Here is a 14,592-nt window from a genome sequence, read left to right as displayed (position 1 = left end):
AAGGCTAACGCCGAATTATTGTAAGATCACCTCATGCTTCCCACTCCAGTTTATATAGACTTGTATCAGGTTTTGTTCTTGTTTTCATTATTACACGGTCCATTTGCAAATGCGTCTTTTCCCACAATTTGAGGCAGTTCTCTTTCATATTGGGAATCCATAGACCTAACTGGCCTTTTTTTCATCTTGTCCTCAAGTAGTTACTCTGTATGAATCAACACTATCTCTTCTCTTTATTCCTAAGCACTTCATAGTTTTAGCCCAGTGCCAGACAAATACGAACAGTCCAAACACAGTATTCGTATCAGAAGGCCAAAACCCCACTCATTCACTTTATTATTATCTCTCATCCCCAAATGTGTTCCTCCTCCTAAGTCCTCTGTCCGGGTCTCTGAACCACTACATGCCCTGCTTTAAAGAACTAATCATTTTTAGTCTCTCTTATGTCTCACTACCCACAGCTAATTTCTTCCAACTCCTGCAGTTCAACACTTACATGTCCTGCTGACTTTACCTCTTGGATATGGCCCTTTCCCTCTAGTTCACTCTACTACCTGAGTTCAGATAGTCAGCATCCCTAGATTGGATTACTACAGTAGCTTCTGGTTTCTCTTTTTCAAGCCATCATCCCCAACTTTGTTGAAACACATATGCTACTTTATGCCCTCAAAGAAACAAAAAGTCACATTATCTCCATTGCTTAATATACATTCAAGACCCAGACATTACCTGCCCTTTCCGTTACCTCTCTTGCCACTTCTCTTCCTCCCCCAAACTTCCTAACTCCAAGCCTACACCAGGGATGGCAAATATATCCATTTGGAATAACAGGAAGTAGCTGCCTGGAACAATGTTTTAAGAAGTCTCATGTCAGGCACCCCTGAGTGGCTCAGTTGGTTGAGCATCTGACTGTAGCTCAGGTCATGATCTCTTTGTCAGTGGGTTCGAGCCCCACGTTGAGCTCTCGTGCTGACATCTCAGAGCCTGGAGGCTGCTTCGGAGTTTGTGTCTCCCTCTCTCTCTGCCCCACTCATGCTCTCTCTCTCTTTCTCTCTAAAAAATAAATAAACATTAAAAAAAAGTTTTAAAAAGTACCGTGTTGGATTGGCCATGTGTACCATGAAAGGGTGATGATTAGGGCAGCATTCATGTAATATATTTGCTGTCCATGTTGCTACAGAAATTAAATTTCCCTAACCCTTCACTTGCTTTAACATCTCTTGCCTTTTTATTTCCTTATGATTGGTCTCCCAGACTAGAGCGTTGCTTCCCTTTCTCAAGGCTCTCATAGTTATCTTTTTAATTTTTATTTAAAAAAATTTTTTTAATGTTTATTTTTGAGAGACAGAGAGACAGAGCATGAGCAGGAGAGGGTCAGAGAGAAGGGGATACAGAATCTGAATCAGGCTCCAGACTCTAAGCTGTCAGCCCAGAGTGAGCTGTCAGCCCACAGCCTGATGCGGGACTCAAACTTACAGACTGCAAGATTATGACCTGAGCTGAAGTCGGACGCTCAACCGACTGAGCCACCCAGGCGCCCCTTTAGTTATCTTTAAAAGAATATTTAATAAGTGGTATTTTGACAGCAAATGGATATACAAAAATAATCAGATGAATGCCTTACATTATATGGCAAATGTATATGAAAGATCAAAGACTTAATCATAAAAAAGCAGAATTATACATGTTTTAGAACGTAACCTGGAAGAATTTATTTATAGTCTTGAAATGGTTTAGGCCATCCTAACTATGACTCAAAATCCTGAAATCATTGAAAAGATTAATAAGTTTAACTCTATCAAAACCAAAATCAACTATAAGATAAAAACAAACAAGTAAGGGGTGCCTGGGTGGCTTAGTCGGTTAAGCGTCCGACTTTCGCTTAGGTCATGATCTCACGGTTCGTGGGTTCGAGCCCGGCGTCAGGCTCTGTGCTGACTGCCAGCTCAGAGCCTGGAGCCTGTTTCAGTCTGTGACTCCCTCTCTCTCTGACCCTCCCCTGCTCACGCTGTCTCTCTCTCTCTCCTAGAAATAAATAAAACATTAAAAAAAAAAAAACCAAGTAAAACAAACAACTAACCAACAAAAACTTCACAACACTAAGCTAATACAAAAGACTGGGAAAATTATTTGTAATAGATTAAAAACAGTATAAAATCTTTAATATATAAAGAGCCTTTAGAAATCAATAATTGCCAACAACCCAATATAAAAATGGGCAGAGAAAGAATATGAATACAAAAAGTTTAGGAGTACCTGGCTGGCTCACTCAGTAGAACATGTGACTCTTAATCTCAGGGTTGTAATTGTGAGCCCTATGTTGGATGTAGAGATTAAAGTAAAATTTTAGGGCACCTGGGTGGCTCAGTCTGTTAAGTGTCCAACTTCAGCTCGGGTCATGATCTCGCAGTCTTGTGAGTTAGATCCCCGCCTCGAGCTCTGTACTGACAGCTCAGAGTGTTGAGCCTGCTTTGGATTCTGTGTCTCCCTCTCTCTGCCCTTCACCCACTCATGTTCTGTCTCTCTGTCTCTCCGTCTCTCTCTCTCAAAAATAAACATTAAAGAAAAAAGCTAAAATAAAATAAAGTCAAATCTTTAGACACTCCTGGGTGACTCAGTTGGTTAAGCATGAACTTCAGTTCAGGTAATGATCTCATGGTTCATGGGTTCAAGCCTCACATCAGGCTGTCTGCTGTCAGCACAGAGCCTGCTTCAGATCCTCTGTCCTCCTTTCTCTCTGCCCCTCCCCTGCTTGTGTTCGCTCTGTCTCAAAAATAAATATTTTTAAAAATCTTAAAAAAATAATAGGAAATTTAGAGAAAAAATGTATAAGTAACAAACGTATCAAAAGATGTTCAACTTCACTCATAAGAGAGATCCAAACTAAAACTGTTAAGTTATCTTCATTTGTATGTATGTAGTAGATCTAAACAAATACCCAAAACGTTGATAACGCACTGAGGATATAGTAGAGAAAAGGGGTCTCATATATTTCTGATGAGAATGTAAAATAAAATACTTATGGAAGGCAGTCTAATATCTCTCAAAATTACAAATGCAGATGCTCATGATTCAGCAATTTCTCTTCTGGAAAATGATCTTCCAGGATATACTTTCATATGTGAAAAATGTCTCAAGTTCAAGATTATTCATTGTGGCATTGTTTGCAGTAGTAAGATACTGTAAGCGACCCAACTATTAGGGACATATTAGTTAAAAGAGCTACATGATAGAATAGTGTTCAGCTCTAAAATAAGTTTTCCCTGAGGTGCCTGGGTGGCTCAGTCAGTTAAGCGTCCAACTTCAGCCCAGGTCATGATCTCATGGTCTGTGGGTTTGAGTCCCACTGGGCTCTGTGCCGACAGCTCAGAGCCTGGAGTCTGCTTTGGATTCTGTGTCTCCGTCTCTCCCTCTCTGCCCCTCCCCAGCTCATGCTCTCTCTCTCTACAAAAGCAAGATTTCCCTTATGAAAGAATAAGGAAACAAAAAATAAATTAGGAATAAATTATCAAGGTTGGGGGAAAGCATTGTTCAGAGGTGAAAATTCAGTGCATACTACACGTTTACTTGAACATGCTTGAAGAGACTCAAAGGATACACAAGAAACTAGTAATTGTTGGTACCTCCCTGGGGACCTGGGTACACGGAAGATAAGGGTAGGAAGATTTTTTATTAAATACAAATTAATTTCTCTCTAAAACTATGCAAATGCCCCAGTTTTCTTTGTCCTGAATGAACGCCCTTCACCCTCATTCCCCACCTCCACCCTGTTATAGATTCTTCAGATCTCAATCATTTCCTCAAAAGGTCTTTCTTTCCAATCTGGAATAGTTCAGATTCTGTCTCATCTTGGTTGAACTCTTACACTTGTCTTTGTAAATCATTTGTGCATATCGGTCTCTCTCATTTGACTGTGAAGCCTCTGGAAGGGGGAGGGAACAAGTGGCATGCCTCACCAGAGCCCAGCCTGCTTGGCACACTGGCTCTGTGTGAATGCTTGTTGAATGAAGAAATGCATGCTCAGGGCACTGTGTGAGAGCACTGGCTGGAAAACCACAGGGAAAATATAAAAGAGGTGAGACAATGTCTGCCTTCAGGTAGTTTACCCACTGGGAGGTTTAGATAAATACACATATAATTACAAGAATGTGGTCATTGCCTTAGGAGTTACAAATACAGCCAAATGGGATTTAGAGCAAGGTGGGCAAGCTGAGCGCTAAAAGAATCTTTTAAGTTTGAAAAAGTGCTTTGAAAGACTGATAGGATTTCCTCAAGAAAGTGTAGAGCATTTGTTCAGAAAAAACAAATGCTGGGGCACCTGGGTGGCTCAGTCAGTTTAGCGTTAGGCTCTTGATTTTGGCTCAGGTCATGATCTCACAGTTTGTGGGTTCGAGCCCCACATCTAGCTCTGTGCTGATGGCGCAGAGCCTGCTTGGGATTCTCTCTCTCCCTCTCTCTCTCTCTCTCTCTCTCAAAATAAATAAACTTTAGGAAAAAGAGGGGTGCCTGGGTGGCTTAGTCAGTTAGGCATCTGACTTCGGCTCAGGTCATGATCTCACAGTTGGCGAGTTCGAGCCCCACGTCAGGCTCTGTGCTGACGGCTCAGAGCCTGGAGCCTGTGTCTTCCTCTCTCTCTGCCCCTCCCCCACTCGTGCTCTGTCTCTCTGTCTCTGTCTTTCTCTCAAAAATAAAGAAACATTAAAAAGATAAAATAAAAAATTAAAAAAAGAAAAAAGGAAGGAAGGAAAGAAGGAAGGAAGGGAAGAAGGAAGGAAGAGAAACAAATGCCTACAGCGACCAGGACCAGACAGCTGATACAAGAACTGAATGGATTTCCAAGTAGAAACTGATTAAAAACAAGATCTAGAGGTCCTTAAACTTGGCTGAGTATTAGTATCACTTGGGAGCTTAAAAAATTCTCCGTATTTGGGCCAAAACTCAAGGCTAATTCGATGAGAAACCTAGAATGGAGTTGGGGAAGAGTGTAGGATGGGATAGAGGTGAAACCCAAGGATTTGCAGTTTAAAAAAAAAAACTGCCTCGGTGATGAAAATGTAGACATTTTTATCTACAGTGGCATCCTCATCACCTGTGACTTGCTAAACATGCAGAATACTAGGTCCCCCACCCTGGAGGTACAGAATCAGAGCTGCATTGTGACACCCTCTGCAGCGATTCTCATATACACTGTAAATTTTGAGAAGTCCCTCTCTAGAGAGCCTTTTCCTCCTCTGAATGAGTGGTCACTCATTAGACAGTAGCAGTGTTACCCTAGGGAATGCAGACACCTTAGTGTCTCGTTTTCATATAGACTACAGGCAACAACTCAAATAACTGATACCAGGTAGAAGCCATCAGAAGACACAGTGGCCGATATGTTGTGCACCTGAAACCAATGTGATATTATGTGTCAATGACACTTTAATTTAAAAAACCACAAATGGGGGTGTTTGGGCGTTTCAGTTGGTTAAGCGTCCGACTTCAGCTCAAGTCATGATCTCATGGTTTGTGGGTTTGAGCCCCACGTCCGGCTCTGTGCTGACAGCTCAGAACCTGGAGCCTCCTCGGTCTCCCTCTCTCTCTGCCCCTCCCCTGCTTGCACGCTGTGTCTCTGTCTCTGTCTCTGTCTCTCTGTCAAAAATAAATAGACATTACAAATTTAAAAAAAAACCCACAAATGACTGGGACCTCCTGGTTTGCTGGAGATGGTCTGGTGAATCAGTGGAGTTTGCTTAGGTTGTTTTAACCGGAAATGTTTTTAATGTGGAGTTTTGGTATTTATATAAAAAATGTTTTTTTGAGCAGCTAAAGCATCTGTGACAACAATATCATATGGCCAAGTTCAACATGTAATGATGCTCTTATCTGGGGGTATGGAGAGCCTGGCGCTCCACCAGCTCGGCAACCCTCCCTCCCGACTTCCGTAAGCAAAATTTAAGGGGCATATCGGAAATAAAGCCCAAAGGGCTTGGAGGGGGCTTGGAATGATTATTTAAGTAAATTAGGTCAAGCTTACTGAATTTTGGCACTGCCAAGTCACTCAATATTTTAGAAGTCAGAATTATAACTGCAGTACAAACAGAAGAGGAAGCTGGCTCCCTCGTGATCTGGTCGGAGACCACTGGCACGCAGGAACAGTTGAAGACTTCTATCCAACAAATACTTAACGAGCTCCTGCTGTGTACCAATGCTATTTCAGGTCCTTTAACTTCATCCCTTCCGTGGTAGCCCTGGCCGGCCAGCCTCCTGGAAAATGAATGTCATTACTCCTAGAATAAATGATCTCACAGGATCAAAGCGTGGATGAGTCAGATCAGTCCGGCGCTCCAACCAGAGACTGTCAGCAGTTCAGCAGCATCGTCCTTGAAAACGAAGGACCCTGAAGGACCCTGAGATCGGAGATGGGGGGGGGGGCGGCAGAACAAAGGAGAAAGTTCAGAGCAGGTGAAGGAAGATACACCCCAGAATGCCTCTTTCCACACTGCTAAGGAATTTGACAACAGTTCTGCAATTTCAAAAGGCAACACTAAGGTATAGCTTTCAGAGTATCAGCAACCATTTTCTCTTGCTCCCACACCCTTTATCTGGTATTCCTTTTCAAGTTAAGTCGTTGCACTGAGTAATGCTTTTAACTGCCTCTGCAAAACCATTATTAAAAAAATCACTTCACTGGATACATTTACAAAATTAAGTGCAAATCGGTCTAAACAAAAATCGGTCTAAAGCTTTAAATTGTTGCGCTCTATAATTTACACATGTACCACTCACTACACTGACACATGCAAAGGTGTTTCTGAAACACACTAGGTATGTCTGTAAACCAGCCACAAAAGCAAAACTCAAAAACTTCACCAAATGGGTTTCTGTAAGAAGTTTTTGGATAGCTTTTGTTAAAAAGAAATTTCTAAGCGCTTTCAAAATTTTAGATGCTCAACGAGTATAATCACTGAGGACAGCTGTACTATTCCTTTATAATTCCAGAGAGCATGCATTTATTTTGTTTTGATACAAACCTCACATTTGTTCTTAAGATGTGAGCAAGCACAGTAACAAAGGAAAAGAGAAACAAGGTAATGTATTAGAAAAGAAAAACAGACATGACAAAAAGAGGGGAAAAACCTCCTTCTGAGCTAAAAAGAAAGAGAAAAAAAATAAGTCATCAAAGAGGAAGAAAGACACTTCTGAACAAGAACGGAATATTTCCCAGCAATGAGCTGGAGGGCTTTGAGGGTGGGGTGAAGAAATAGAAAGTACCAGGTGAGAAAGTATTGTTTATGGTCCCTTCAAACAGAACTTTGATTTATATAACAAATCAATCCACTTACAGGATGTGCTACTTCACCTGCTGGGAGGTAAGTTCAGTCCCTTTCTCCTTCTTTGAATGAATGGGGAAGGCTTTCGGCTCAGCCTCTGCCTCACCGCAGGAATGTGTGCTATCTACAGTTGTTTTGAAACCCACAGCACTTAAAGGAGCTGTATCAACAGGTTTCTCCTTCCCCCTAACATTGAGCCAATTGTAAATGCTGAATAAGAATCTTGGACAAATTAAACACTATCATAGGAATTCAAAACCAGCTCTAGCTACAGTGGTTTGTTTGGTTTTTTTAAAGAATCACAACTTACATTTTTATCACTTCAGCCTTTTTTGAGCCCAGAACCATAGAGCTAACAAAGGACTATTTCCTGACAGCTTATTACAAAACACCTTTTAAGGAAAGCCTGAAAGTTGGCCTGGGAATGGGAGTTTGGGCAGAGAATGTTTTCCAGATGGACCTGCTACTGTGGGTTTTTAAGAAAACCCAGGAGACTCCAAAGTATCCTTCCAAGCAATGTAATAGATGCCAAGTCTTTTATATACTCATTATCTAATGCATTTCTACGGCCACTGCCCTTCAACACAAATATTTATCTTTTCTCTCTCAACTCTGGCCCATATACTCTCTATTCAGACTTTAAATAAAACCACTTCCAGCCCATGAGTGGTGAAGTATCATAGGAAACTTCACTCATCCTAACCCTAAATGCCACAGGAGAAAAAAAAAAAAATCACAGGCAAATTCTAACCATATTTTAAATTTCTACCTGTGATTGTTAAAAACAGACAATATAAGGGGTGCCTGGGTGGCTTAGTCAGTTAAGTGTCCGACTTCAGCTCAGGTCATGATCTCACAGTTTGTGGGTTCAAGCCCCGCGTCGAGCTCTGTGCTGACAGCCAGCTCAGAGCCTGGAGCCTGCTTTAGATTCTGTGTCTCCCTCTCTCACTGACCTTCTCCTGCTCATGCTGTCTCTCTCTCTCTCTCTTAGAAATAAATAAAACATTAAAAAAACATTTTTTTAAAAAAACAGGAAATTGAGAAGTCATTTGCATTTTTTTCTTAGATTAACTCTTTTTGGTTAAAGGGTTGCTGTCCAGAACTTGGCTTGCCATGTTTGCACAGCTATGTGACACTATTTTAATGTCATTTGCAATTTATTGTACAATACCAAATGGTTACTCTTAAGAGGGTCTATGAGATGGTATAATTTGTCATGAAGTCTCTCAAACTTCATTAGGCTTCCTGGGTGGCTCAGCCAGTTAAGTATCCAACTGTTGATTTCAGCTCAGTCATGGTCTCACAGTTCGTAGGTTCAAGCCCTGCGTCAGGCTCTGTGCTGAGCGAAACCTGGTTGGGATTCTCTGTCTGCCCTTCTCTCTCTCTCAAATATAAATAAATAAACATTAAAAAGAATGATTATAATCTGATTTCAAATATTAATCAATGATGTATAAAGAATGTATATATTTCCCCGTGAGTAAATAAGAATACAATTAAAAATAAGCCAACATCCCCCAAATGAACAAACACAATACAAGAAAATTATTCTTCTTTTTTAAAGACTTTATCTAATTTTTTTTTTAATTTTGGGGCACCTGGCTCGGTCAGTTAAGAGTCCAGCCTCGGCTCAGATCATGATTTGGAGGTTTGTGAGTGTGAGCCCCACATCAGGGTCGTTGCTGTCAGTGCAGAGCCCACTTCGGATCCTCCATCTCCCTCTCTCTCTGCCCTTCTCTCACTTGCTCGCTGTCTCTCTCTCTCTCCCTCTCAAAAATACCATTAATTTTTTTTTTAATTTTTAGGTAATCTCTATACCGAACATTGGGTTCAAACTCACAACCCTGAGATTAAGAGCCTCATGCTCCATCAACTGAGCCAGCTAGCCAGCTCTAAAAACTGCTAATCTTAATGATAGAAATTAAAATCTCTGTAATAAACTGTTGAGCAAATAATTTGTTAATTACCATGGACTGATTATTTTAATTGACCAGTTTATTAGATGATCTGTATATCAAAATTTTAAAACAGGGATAGGTTAGGTAATTGTTTAGGTAATTTATTAAGGTAGATTCCAGAGCTTAAAGGAACAAACCTGAATGTCTCATGACTTTCCACATTTGAGGAAGCAAATTAAGTAACAATGAAAGTAGAAAAATCTAGGGGAAGTGGAATAAGGAATCAAGGATAAGAGTCAGCAATAAAGACTGCTAGCAATGTGCACAATCTGGTATACTTAAAAATGCATTTCATTGCTTCCTCAGCCCCCCTGGGATTTGTTCAAGAGTGAATTCTTCGTAAAGTTAAAAAAAAAACTTTTAGGAAAAATACTCAAAGTCAACTAAACTTCCTAGTGAGGCTAGCCCTGAAACGTGCACTTGACACTGTGATTTTATCACTTCTTAAAGGAATATGACAAAGCTCCTTACATACTTCCAGAAGATATGGAGTATTTCCAAGAGTGAAGTAAAGAATCATGTATCATCTAAGCATTACTTATTTAGCTCTTACAAATTAAGATGAGCAGATACTTCTATAAAAGGAAAATTATGAGTTAAAGGTCACGCCTATACATCTTCTTCTTCCCTTCCTCCCTTGTCTACCTTCCCTCCTTCTTCCCTCCCTATCTCCTTCCGTCCCTCCCTCCCTTTCTGCCTGTCTCTGTCTCTATCTCTCTCTCAAATTTGGGCAACAGAGGATTTTCATCTTCCTTTGAGTTCTGGTGCCAAAGTAAGCTGAAGAAGTAACATGAAGCAAGACTAAGTGGGTGTGTGGAAACCCTCTCCACAATTCGAGTCACATTTCCACAGAGAGGGGCCTGGAGAAAATGAAGAATGCACGGTGGGAGGGGCGCCTGACTGGCTCAGCCTGTAGGGCACGCAACTCGATTTGAGGTTGTAAGTTCAAGCCTCGTGTTGGTTGTAGAGATTACTTAAAAATAAAATCTTAAACAAAAACGCACAGTGAGATCTCAAGGCAGATTTACTTAAACAGCCAAATAATGAAAACAATTATTCATCATCAGGGAAGAAAAAATTGTGTTATAGTCATGCAATAGAATACTACACAACTAAAACACTAACAGCAGGGATGCCTGGCTGGCTGAGCCGGAGGAACATTTAGCACTTGATCCTGGAATTATGAGTTCAAGCCCCAAGTTGGGTGTAGAAATTACTTAAATCAATAAACTTTAAAAAGAATGAGACAGTATGAAAATGAGATGGAAAAATGACCAAACTGCTTTTCTTTTTTTTAAGTTTATTTATTTTGAAAGAGAGAGAGGAAGAACACGTACACAAGTCAGGGAGGGGCAGAGAGAGAGGAAAAGAAAGCAAGAATCCCAAGCAGGCTGCGCACCGCCAGTGCAGAGATGTGGGGCTTGAACTCACCAACCGTGAGATCATGACCCGAGCCGAAGCTGGACGCTTCACCGACTGAGCCACCCAGGCGCCCCCAAAATGCTTTTCTTTTATGCGTCCCTCTCTCATTAGGGGTGGAACATGGAGAGAGCAGGGGAATTAAAGAATGAAGACTCTCCAAATAACTTGTAGGATTTGGGGACTTCAGTTAAGTTTTAGAATTTCTTGATTAGGTAGACCTTCCGTCTTCTCCTTCTTTGTAGGATGTGCCCTGATTATTTTTGAGACACTGTCGAAGGAGTGATCAGGCGAGCAGAGTTGACTGGCTTTCTGGCAGAGAATTAGTTTTGTCTCAAGTTTACTTCATCACTTGTTCCACACTGTTCAACAGCATGGGAAGGGAAGGGGGCTGAGGACGGAAGTGCCATCCAAGAAGGAAAGGTGTGTTCTGGATTGGACGTGCCTTCTGTTCTCTCCAACGAAAACCACAAAAAGGATCCCGTAGATGGGGAGCAGAGAACGGAGAAATATCAATATTTAATTCTAGTCACAGTCTCTTGATGTAATTTATGTGCTCTTCTTTTTTATAGAATCCTGGCAAAACAAATCCCTATCTCCTTAGTTGTTTTTCTTTTCTCCGGGCCTTGTAGAAACACCGTGAACCCATTTTTCCTATTCTCCTTCCCCTGGACATCTCTCAGCCCTGGCAGATCACTTCGAACAGCAGAGGCTGTGACTGGTATTGAATGCGTTGAAGGATTGGGGCCTGGCTCTTGAGCATCATGCTCTGGCATTCCTATATTCTCTCTTGAATTTTTAACAGCTCAATTGCTGCTTCATTCACCACCCAAAGTACTGCCAATTAGAATCTGGCTGTATTTATGAAATTATTTTAAAATTTAAATTATTTAATTATTTTAAAATAACATCAGATAAAAACTAATGGAGACAATTATAGAAATGCTGAAGCTGACCACTATATTTAAACAATTTATGTAGGGTGGAGAGGGAGCTATTAATAATTTAGGGCTTATCTATATGATAGGCACTTTATATGCACTGTCATGTTTATCCCCAGGAAACCTCTGTAAGCTTATAATCTAAAAATTAGTATTCCTGTTTTAAAAGTGAATTCTTGGGGCACCTGGATGGCTCAGTCAATTAAGCATTTGACTTCAGTTCAAGTCATGATCTTGCAGTTCGTTGGTTTGAGCCCTGCATTGGGCTCTGTACTGACAGCACAGAGCCTGCGTGGGATTCTCTCTCTCTTCCTCTCTCTGCCCCTTCCTGTTCATGCTTTCTCTTTCTCTCTCAAAATAAATAAATAAACTTTAAAAAAAGGTAAACTCTCAGACTTAAAGGATCAGAAGTACCAAGTATGCTGGGGCTCAAGCCTAGGTCTATCTGATTCCAAAATCATTTTATGTCACTACTGCTCAGGCAAGGTGCTTTCTCAACATATGCAGAGCTTCAATATTCTTTCATCTTATGAAAAAAGACAGATTTGGTAAATTAAATCTGCTAAAATAGACAGTAATCTCCCTGAGGACAAAGGCTGATTACTTATCTTTTTGTGTGGTGTAGAATGGTACCTCAATGTGTTAGGTGCATACTTCCAAATAGGTGCACAGGAAAAAAATGTTGATGTTTTAAAACAATTACACACACGTTACATACTTTTTGAAAGCATGTGTAAGCATCTACATTACGTTAATGAATTCAAATACTTGCAGAAAAAATAAAGTTTACTCGTCTAAATAAAATGTAAGGTCGATGAAAAGGATAGTTTACATGCCAAATAATAACATAACCAAAAAAGTTAAAAACGTGGCTACTGGGGCACCTGGGTGGCTCAGTTGGTTGAGTGTCTGTCTCTCGATTTCAGCTCAGGTTATGATCTCATGGTTCAGGAGTTTGAGCTCCACGTCAGGCTCTGTGGTAACAGCACTGACAGTGTAGAGCTCGCTTGGGATTCTCCCTCCCTCCCTCTCTGCCCCTTCCTGCTTGTGCTGTCTCTCTCCCTCTCAAAAATAAATAAAATAACATTATAAAAAATAACCTGGGGGGGGCGCCTGGGTGGCTTAGTCGGTTAAGCGTCCGACTTTCGCTTAGGTCATGATCTCGCGGTTCATGGGTTCGAGCCCCGCGTCGGGCTCTGTGCTGACTGCCAGCTCAGAGCCTGGAGACTGTTTCAGTCTGTGACTCCCTCTCTCTCTGACCCTCCCCTGCTCACGCTGTCTCTCTCTCTCCTAGAAATAAAGAAAAAACATTAAAAAATTTAAAAAAAATAACCTGGGTAGTGAATTATATTTACAGCTCTTTTTAAAAAAATGTTTATGTATTTTGAGAGAGAGAGAATTCGACAGTGGGTGGGGGAGGGGCAGAGAGAAGAGGAGAGAGAGAATCCCAAGCAGGCTCTGTCCTCTCAGTGCAGAGCTCCACACGGGGCTCAATCCCACAAACCGTGAGATCATGACCTAGGCCAAAACCAAGAGTCAGATGCTTAACCTACGGAGCCACCCAGGCGCCCCACATTTACAGATCTTTTAAACTCTAAAGGCACATTAGCTAATATTTCTGTTGTTCCAGGATTAACAAGCAAGCACAAAACCATTTACAGTGTAACTGACCCTAAACGTGGAATCACCGAAAGGAAAGAACATACAAATATAAGCTCTCCTCCTTATACAAGATGCAACCTAGTGGAGCAGATGAAAATCCAACTGTTAATAGAATTACACTCTGATGACCAGTTCTTAGTACCAAAGAATCCAAAAGCTGCCTGAATACTTTTTCTTTACAGGACTTCTCTCCCACCATTTCATTCTAGTTTCTCTACATGGAAGAAAAGGACACGGCAAGATTTTAAATTCTCAATTCCTTACTTTTTTTCCTGAAATCATAGCCTGAAATTAGTTTATTGCCTTTTAAATTAAGTCAGAATTTGTTTCTGAAAGCACTGTACTGTATCCTTGGTCGCTGCAGTGTTAATGATTCCTTGCCATTAAAGACATGCAGAATTCCAAGCTGGTGTGTGCTGTGTTATTCATTTTTTATGAGTAACTAAATTTGCCAGATGTTGCATTCTTCAGAATTTAAAGTCTTGGGGTTTTTTTGTTTTGTTTTCTTTTGTTCTGTTTTTCATAGGATAAAAGGACTACTTCAATATGGAGGCTTATTTGGCTTTCAGGTAGAATTACTCAGGGTTTCAGGTTTGTGACAGCTGTGTTTCTGCTTCAGAATTCTCTACCATGAGTGTCCCTGTGAGCCTAAACACACCCATAAGTAATCCGTTAATCTCGATTAACTCTCAACACGTCTGGTTAGGTCCAGTTCTCAGATTATAAGAAAAAAACAAAACAAAACAGTTATTTCTTTCTTTCTAGATTTGTCTCCCTTATTTTGTTCATGTTACTTATTATAGTAAATGGACATTCCTGAAATTTTAGTTATAAATACTGGGGCACTATAAGTGTTTTCTTCATTATTCCAAAATTTACTGTTTATTTTCGTGGTTCTCCCGATGTTTTTGAGAGTCATTATCTGCCAAAAGGAATGCCTACATTGGCTCTTTGTTTAGCCAAATACCACTTTTCAATCATTTGGGGTTAATTTTGAGGACACTCACCAGTGTATTCCTACATAAAATCCCTTGCCCACATTACGTCCTTAGAGTAATGTCTTTGCAAGAAAATCCCCTTCCTATACCTGCTTCTCCATTTTTAATGCTTTCCATGATCTCAGCATTCTTTTCATTTTAATTCACATTTTTTATTCCTTTGTATGAACTTGCATATTTCTTCCTTTTGATTGGCATTTTAAAGTCTTTAGTTTTTACTTTTAGTCCCCCCATTAAGGTTCCTGGTGATGTCAATTCATAAAAACACCAAAGGTTTATGGCACACTTTCAGGATGTAAGC

The 14,592-nt window shown here is 40.6% G+C and overlaps 1 protein-coding gene across 3 annotated transcripts in view; it reads right to left on the bottom strand.

Moving 5' to 3' along the window:
• Positions 1-14,592, bottom strand: part of SLC39A10 (solute carrier family 39 member 10) — a 142,410-nt gene that overhangs the window by 99,899 nt on the left and 27,919 nt on the right. Inside the window, exon 1 of one of the 3 annotated variants that reach the window (XM_077745811.1) lies at positions 7,326-7,386. The exons of the other annotated variants lie outside the window; for them this stretch is intronic. The gene's annotated coding sequence lies outside the window, so the exon portion shown is untranslated. Of the gene's footprint in view, positions 1-7,325; positions 7,387-14,592 lie in introns of those variants that run through there. 3 annotated transcript variants of the gene reach the window in all.

Source organism: Crocuta crocuta, unplaced genomic scaffold, assembly GCF_008692635.1.
Source record: "Crocuta crocuta isolate KB4526 unplaced genomic scaffold, BGI_CrCroc_1.0 scaffold564, whole genome shotgun sequence".
Lineage (NCBI taxonomy): Eukaryota > Metazoa > Chordata > Mammalia > Carnivora > Hyaenidae > Crocuta > Crocuta crocuta.
This window is presented reverse-complemented; position numbering and strand designations above follow the sequence as displayed.